An 8,302-nucleotide genomic window follows, 5' to 3' on the forward strand; every position below is an offset into this window, starting at 1 on the left:
TGCTTCAAACGCAAGAATCTATCGACTCTAGCTCGCTTCATCTCTGGAGGCAGGAAGTGGCCCTGGAAAGCCTCCACAAATTCATCCCATACCGCTGGAGGAGCACCCTCACCCCTAGATAACTCCCAAAACTCATACCAATTAATAGCTACATCCCGCAAACGATACGTAGCCAACTCAACAGACTCGGTCTCCGATGCCTTGATTATCCTCAATGTATGCTGCATCTTACGAATAAACTCTTGCGGATCATCCTGGGGCCTTGACCCAAAGAACTCTGGAGGATTACAACTTAAGAAGTCACGAGCCCTTAAGCTATCAGATCTGTCCGCATGATCAACTCCTAGTCCATGCCTGCGAGCCTGACCTGCCACTAATCTAGTCAGCAATTGAACCACATCTCTCATGGCCCTATCCTCCGCCTCTGGCTGAGGAGCTGGAGGTTCAGGTGCTGGGGCCTCGGGGGCTGGTGGTGTCCCCCGAACTGGAGCTGCTGCTGCTCTAAGCTCTTCTGGCGGTGGGGGTGTAGCAGAGCTCTCCGACTGGAGCATCATACCAGGCATAGACTGGGCACGGGCCCTAGTAACTCTCCGGGTCTGACTATTACCTTCTGCTACCGATTTTCCCTTCTGGGCGGCTGTCGCTTTCTTTGGAGGCATAGCTGAAAACACACGGATTCGTTAGAGAGGGATTATCCTGTTAATATAGCTCTATCGCACGATCTAGAATAAGAAGAAAGAATGACATCCTAAATGTCCTGTAGCTTCCTGTTTATAGATGTGGTGCACAACACACCGATAAACAAGACTCTACTAGACACGGTCTGTAGACACTTCCGAGGAAGAACCGCGCTCTGATACCACTCTTTGTCACGACCCAACCCGATGGGCCGTGACTAGTGCCCGTTTTGGACACCCACATACAAACCTGCTAAGTATAACCAACTGAAACTAAGACAATATGGAATTTAATCAAATCAAGCCAACCCCAACGTCATATATATATAAGAGGACCTGTCTCATAAGGAGTCATAACCATTCAACCATAACAGCATACGCGAGCCGACAAGGCCGCCACTATTCAAAGCATAATAACATACGTATGCCGACAAGGCTGCCACTACACAATACACAATGATGTACGCAGCCGACAAGGCTGCCCCTGTACAAGCGGACATCCCAAACAAACCATGTCCAGACCATTATCCAAAACATATATATACAACCCACATAATGTCCATAGACCTCTAAGAGTACATTAGTGAAACTCGACGGGACAGGGCCCCGCCATACCCATAGACGAGCAAAAGACTACACAAAAGTTATGTACCAAAACGACTGGGCTCCGGAACAGTGGAGCTCTCCCAATCAGCAGAGTAGATATCCTAGGCGGGAGGATCACCGAACTGTGCGTCTACACCTGCGGGCATGAAACGCAGCCCCCCGAGGAAAGGGGGGCAAGTACGGACAATGTACTGAGTATGTAAAGCATAAGGTAAAGATGACAGGATACCAATATGACAAGTCGAAACAAAATATCGCTACACATATACCCTTTTAAGTGAAAATCATGCATATATTTAACATTTAAGGTGCCCAGCTTCCCTAGTAAGGGGCTCGGCAAAATAATCATCACGTCATCTCCGTCATCATCATCATCATAACCATCCTCATCACCAATCATATATATAATATACATACCCGGCCCTCTAGTGAGGGACTCGGTGACATATGCAAGAAACTCCGCACGAACATTACCCGGCCCGGGACTCGGTGAAATGATAAAGGACTCTATGCACGAGCAGAATATTATGAGCAACCATATGCAATTAAAATCATTTCTTATAACTCAATAGAACAATCAACGTGAACCAGCAAGGAGTATTACCAAAGATTAACGTTTTATCAAGATTATGAACCTTTAATACGATATGGAAACGTAAAATCTCAATGACTCTAAGAAGCACTACCATAGATATGAGAGATCATCATAGCCTTAGACATAGCCGATATATAGAGGAATAATTGTGGAAGCAAGAATATACGTCACCTAGACGCTCTAGAGGTAAGTATCAAACCTGTCCGTTATTCGCTTATTTTTAAAAGTCATGCCAAACAAAGAAAGAAGGGACAGCGTTACATACCGTATAATCGAGCCGCACGTCCAATATTTACTGCTCAAGCTATTAATCTATAACAAGCAACAATCGTGCCGCAATTAGATAAACATCGTGCTTTACTTTCTTGTAAGCTAGCTAATAATCTAACGAAAATTCGGCAGCACTTCCCCTATTTTCCTTACTTCGTCCCAATCCGACAACAATCCAAATTATCCACAGCAATACCAATAACACATATAACCCAAAGAATCATATTAAACAGCCCCCTCCCCAAAACAGTTCCGTCTCAGCAACCATAGCAGCGAAGCAACGACACACCGAGCGATAACTCGTTTTATAATTCGCAACACATCTACCTTATCGTATTCATCCTTTGGAGTATATACTCATAATCACATTCAACATATACATAATGCCAAAACAGAATTTTCCTGCAGTTTGCTTTAATCAAAACAGCCCAAGCACCAACACGACACCACTAATAATCCGATTATGGTTTCCGTTCATACTTAGCACATTCAATAACTAAAACAAACTTCCTAAGCTACTGGTCACGCCCCCTTCTTAAAATTAATGGATAATTAACAAGGGTATTCTAAAGAATTAACACACCAAACAAGGAGATTACTAACCAAATTATTTGCAGCTGCTGGCCAAGAGTTGCAGGGTTGGTTTCTCCATTTCCATGGCTGCCTAAGACAAGTGGTGAAGAAGAAGATGATATGCAGCAATGCATTTCACCACTTTATTTAGCATGGAGTGGATTTCTCCACCTCATTTAATAGTATGAAGTGGAGGCAGCCCCCCTCTACACCTGTCCACTAAGGCCAGCCCACAATCTGATCCCTTTTTAATTTTTGCCTTGAGTGGTGGGGCCCACTGGATTAAATTAATCCTAATCAGCCACCAATTATGAGTGGTGGGGCCCATTGGATTAAATCAATCCAAATTAGCCACTAATTAATCCCTCACTTAAAGTTAATGGCACTTACATTAGCCAACTCATACTTAATATCACATTTGGAAATAACATCCTTGCCTAATATTTCTTTACGTCTTCTAGATCACGATGCACACTACGTATAAAAAAAAATACGAGGCATAACACTCTCGTCCAAGAAAGAGAGAAATTTAAGAAAAGAAAATAAAAGGAAATGAGGTTGTGGGGGTTCGATCCCACATCCTCTCAGTTCCAATGAATGAAAAACGAAGAAAGAAATTAAGGAAAAATAAAAGAGGGCGTTGGGGCTCGATCTTATGTCCCCAAGCCGTGTGGATCAAACCAAAATAAATAAAAATGTAAGTGTTGTCCAAAGAATTCGAAATCGGGTTCCCTTGACGAAATTCCATATTGATAAATAAGTCATGCGTTAATAATTGTTCAAAAATAATGTTACCTACATAGATCGAAATCAAGATCTTGGCACACTTACAAGATGCATAAGTCTTGTACCACATAATCTTAGGAAGATATGAATCACTTAAACGAAATATGAATGAAGCCTCATGGCTTGTATTTATAGACCCATAGTCTAGCATATTTTTAAAATAAGTGAACCTAAGATGTATTTAACGAAATGATGAAACCCTAGAAGGGTCAAGTAAGAGTGTGAAACACACTAAATGTCCAAGTGCCTTGGCGTACGATGAAATGAACATTCACGTTAAGGGGTGAATAATTATGAAAGCAAATGTGCTAAAGTTAATGAATGAGGTGAAAATATGATAAGAGGCTAATGTGAAAGATGAGAGCAATCTCAAATGAGCCTAAGTAAATGTTACCAAAACGTACTCACCTATGAGAGTGTAAAGTTAATAAAGAGATCAGTCTCTTTGAACAATGTAATGAAAGTATTGAAGTTAATGTGTACTTAATACTAATGATGAGATGAGAAATCATCTAATGATCTATGATGTCCTAATACTAGAAGCCTTCTTCCATGATGTATGAGTTGAATGTAATGGAACTTTATACTCAGCACCGATAGGCTAGCTATGAACAGTGATGCCTTCCTTCGAGAAGGGCGGAGGTTCACGTAACTTCAATCCCCTCTAGACTCTAGCATATTTTGGGTCACTTTTGCCGGTGATTCCACCCCTTTTTGGTGTGGGTTAGACACTGGATTTCATGATGCTCACATGATCTATGTCGGTTAAAGTTAGAGTTCCCAATCAATGAATGAGGCCAGCCTCAAATGATGCACATAATGAAATGAATGATACCAAAGGTGTTAGGATAGGATAATAAAGAGGTTATCTAGACTTATATAATGACACTAGGTCATTCTTGATCACTGGACAGCAAACCCGATGAAAGTCTTAAACTACATCCTAGATATAGCTGGTGTTTACACTCGATTATGAATGTGTGAAGTGAAGTACGTATGAATTAATGAAGCAGACTCTGTGTTTGCTAAAGAAGGATCCATAGTTGAGGTCCCATTTGTTGAGCCCTCATTTTTTTGAATTCGTGATGTCAAGTCCATGATTCCAAAGTCTTATGGCGTATGAACGAATGAATAGAAAGATGTTATCTTCTATATGCAATATGTTATGTTCTTTGTGTAAGACGTCATGTGTTATGTGCAATATGATACGTTTGATAATGCAAGTTACTCTCATGGCATGACTTTCCTAATTCAATTTGGCAAGTCCACTGACTTTCCTAATTCAAATTTTGCAGGTCCACTAACTTTCCTAATCCAAATTTGGCAAGCCTACTGACTTGAATTTCCATAAATCATGTTGTTAGGAAAGAGCTATTCTTACTCATGCATGTCCTTGGTGTGTGCTTGCATATACCCATACTTAGTACAAGTGTGTACTAATCCCATACAATTCTATATTCTTAAGTGCATGCACAGGTGGACGTTAGAGGTTACAGGTCTATGTTGAAGCCATCCGGACGTGGAGCATTCATCCGAACTTGATCGACCTCCATGCATTCAACGACGCCAGTCTCGTCTGGGGTCTAGACTCTACTCGTGACAAAGTTTGTATCAGAGCACTAGGTTAAATTCCAAAGATAATAAGTTCACATCAACCACATTGAGTAGTTTCTAATTCATTGTAGTGAAGTGCACCACTATCCTGAATTAGATACTACATGATGCATAGAAAAATTCCCTTCTTTTGATCTTATCGTGCCTTATCCTAATGTCTGATTTGATGATGTTATGAGCATGTCTAACATCAATCCTTGTTGTTTTCTGAGAATGAATTCTAGGAGAACCATTGGTCAGAGGAGAGAAGGACCACCTGATGGGGACAATCAGCTTCCACCCCAGGCTCAAGTTGAAGAAGTGGTTATGCCGGTTAACCCTGCTGGGTTGACTGATGCGGAGGTGCCGGCATCTCGGCCCAGATGGAACAGGCCATCACTATGGAGACCCAGGCCATGACTGACCAGGTTAAGCGGAAGAATGTTCAGAGGGAGAACCCACCAATTCGTAGCATGGCTGACAGGCTACGAGACTTCACGAGGATGAATCCTCATATTTTCACATAGTCGAAGACTTCAGAAGATCCCCAGGAGTTTGTGGACGAGGTACATAAGATTATGGTGGCCATGGGGGCTATAGATACACGGAAAGCTGAGTTGGCTTCCAATCAACTTTAAGATATTGCACAGACTTGGTGCAAGATGTGGCAGGATATCCGAGCTTTGGGAGGAGTTTCGGTAAATTGGGAGGTGTTTAAGACAGCCTTCCTGGAGTGATTCGTCCCCAGGGAGATGAGGGAGTCCAAGGTTGAGGAGTTTATCAACCTTAACCAGGGATGAATGACGGTCAGAGAGTTTTCCCTGAAGATTGTTAAACTATCAAAGTATGCACTTCCCTTTTATCTAATAGCCAGGATGAGATGAGTAGGTTCCTCACAGGAATTATCGGAGGTCTGGAGGAGGAGTGTTTGGCTGCCATACTACACGATAACATGGACCCCTCTACGTTGATGGTGCATATCCAGCAGGTGGAGGACAGCCAGAAGAAGAGGGGCATCTGTGATGCTAGGAAGCCTAAGCCTCATGATCATGGAGGTCCTAGTAATGGAGGAAACAGAACCAATTTTGGTGTCCGTGAAAAGCCCAGATTCAAAAAGGGGTAGCAGAGTTCAGGGAACCATATCTTTCAGAGGAGTAAATCACCTACAGGAGGCACACGCGAGCCTAAGAAGGGCAATGGAAGTATATGCAGCATCCCAGAAAGAACTGGGCTAAGCGTGTCTATGCTCACAGTTGAGAGTGCAGAAAGGGCACTAATGCCTGTTCCAATTGCGGTAAGAGCGGGCACATGGTTAAGGAATGCCCACAGAACAGTGGTTAGGCTGGAGGTAATGCTCAGCCTAGGCCTCATACACAGGGTGCAGCAGCAGCCGAGCCTCCTAAGAGGAACAGGTTCTAAGCCCTGACGCGCAGAGAGGAGCAGGAGAAGTCAGCTGATGTGGTCACACGTATGCTGCAAGTATTCTCAACTTCTATTTATGCTTTACTTAATACAGGGTCTACGCTTTCCTTTTTTACTCCTTTACTTGCTCTCACTTTTGAGATATTGCCTGTAGTTCTACAAGATCCTATAGTGGTTAGTACACATTTAAGAGAAAATGTAAGCACTGATAGAGTATACAACGATTGCCCAATAGTTGTAAGTGGTAAGACCATGTGTGCAAACTTGGTTGAGTTACCAATGCATGATTTTGATGTTATTCTTGGCATGGACTGGCTTCATAGTTGTTAGTCTTGTATGGATTATCGTAGTAGGGTTGTGAGATTTTGATTCCCTAATGAAGCAGAGCTGGTCTGGGAGGGGTACAACTCGAGTCGTCCTAATCCCTTGATTTCAAACCTTAAGGCCAATAAAATGATGTCCACGGGTTATTATGTCATCTTGTGAGTGTTAATGATTTAGATCATGACTTTCCTTCCATAAAATCAGTGTCTGTAGTGAATGAGTTCCAAGATGTATTTCTTGATGATATGCCTGGAGTTCCTCCCCCTTGAGAGATTGACTTTGGTATAGACTTAGAACCCGATACTAAACCAATTTCAGTTCCTCCTTACAAAATGGCTCATGCTGAACTCAAAGAGTTGAAACTGCAGTTAAAAGATCTCACTGATAAGGGTTTAATTAAGCCGAGCATATCCCCTTGGGGCGTTCCAGTGTTGTTTGTCAAAAAGAAAGACGGAACCCTTAGAATGTGTATCGGTTATCGGCAACTCAGCAAAGTCACTATCAAGAATAAGTATCCACTTCCAAGAATAGATCACTTGTTCGACCAACTTTAAGGGTCTAGTTTCATCTTGAAGATTGATCTTTGTTCAGGGTACCATTAGCTCAGGGTTAGGGATGGAGATATCCCAAAGACAACCTTTCATACCCGTTCTGGTGACAATGAGTTCCTAGTTCTGTCATTTTGTCTCACGAATGCACCTGCTGCATTTATTTATCTCATGAACAGGGTCTTCCATGAATACCTTGACTCTTTCATCATAGTATTCATTGATGACATTCTCATCTACTCTAAGACCAAGGAAGAGCATGAATAGAATTTGAGACTAACCTTGCAGGTACTTAGACAACATTAGTTGTATGCCAAATTTCGCAAGTGTGAATTTTGTCTTAGATCAGTGACCTTACTAGGTCATGTTGTGTTCGACAAAGGTGTTGAGGTAGATCCCAGGAAGACTGAGGCTTTTAAGAACTGGAGGTGCTTACTTTGCCTAAGTGTGGTGAGAATTACACTATATTGTGATGCATCTAGGGTTTGTTTGGGTTGTGTTCTTATGCAGGCTAGTAAGGTGATAGCTTATGCGTCCAGACAGCTCAAGGTTCATTAAAAGAATTATCTCACTCATGACCTGGAGTTGGCAGTTGTGGTGTGTGCATTGAAACTATGGAGGCACTACTTGGATGTGTTCACAGACCACAAAAGTCTCTGGTACGTGTCCACATAGAGGGAGTTGAATCTACGTCAGCGAAGGTGGTTGGATCTATTTAAGGACTATGCAATGAATGTCCACTACCATCCAGGTAAGGCTAATTTTGTAGCTTATACTTTGAGTAGGATGAGCATGGGAAGTACAGCCCAGGTTGAGGATGAGAAGAAGGAGTTGTTAAAAGATATACACAGACTGGCCAGACTGGGTGTGCAACTTCTACTAGTGGGGGTGTTTCAGTTCATCCTAGT

This window comes from Solanum pennellii, chromosome 1, assembly GCF_001406875.1.
Source record: "Solanum pennellii chromosome 1, SPENNV200".
Classification (NCBI taxonomy): Eukaryota; Viridiplantae; Streptophyta; class Magnoliopsida; order Solanales; family Solanaceae; genus Solanum; species Solanum pennellii.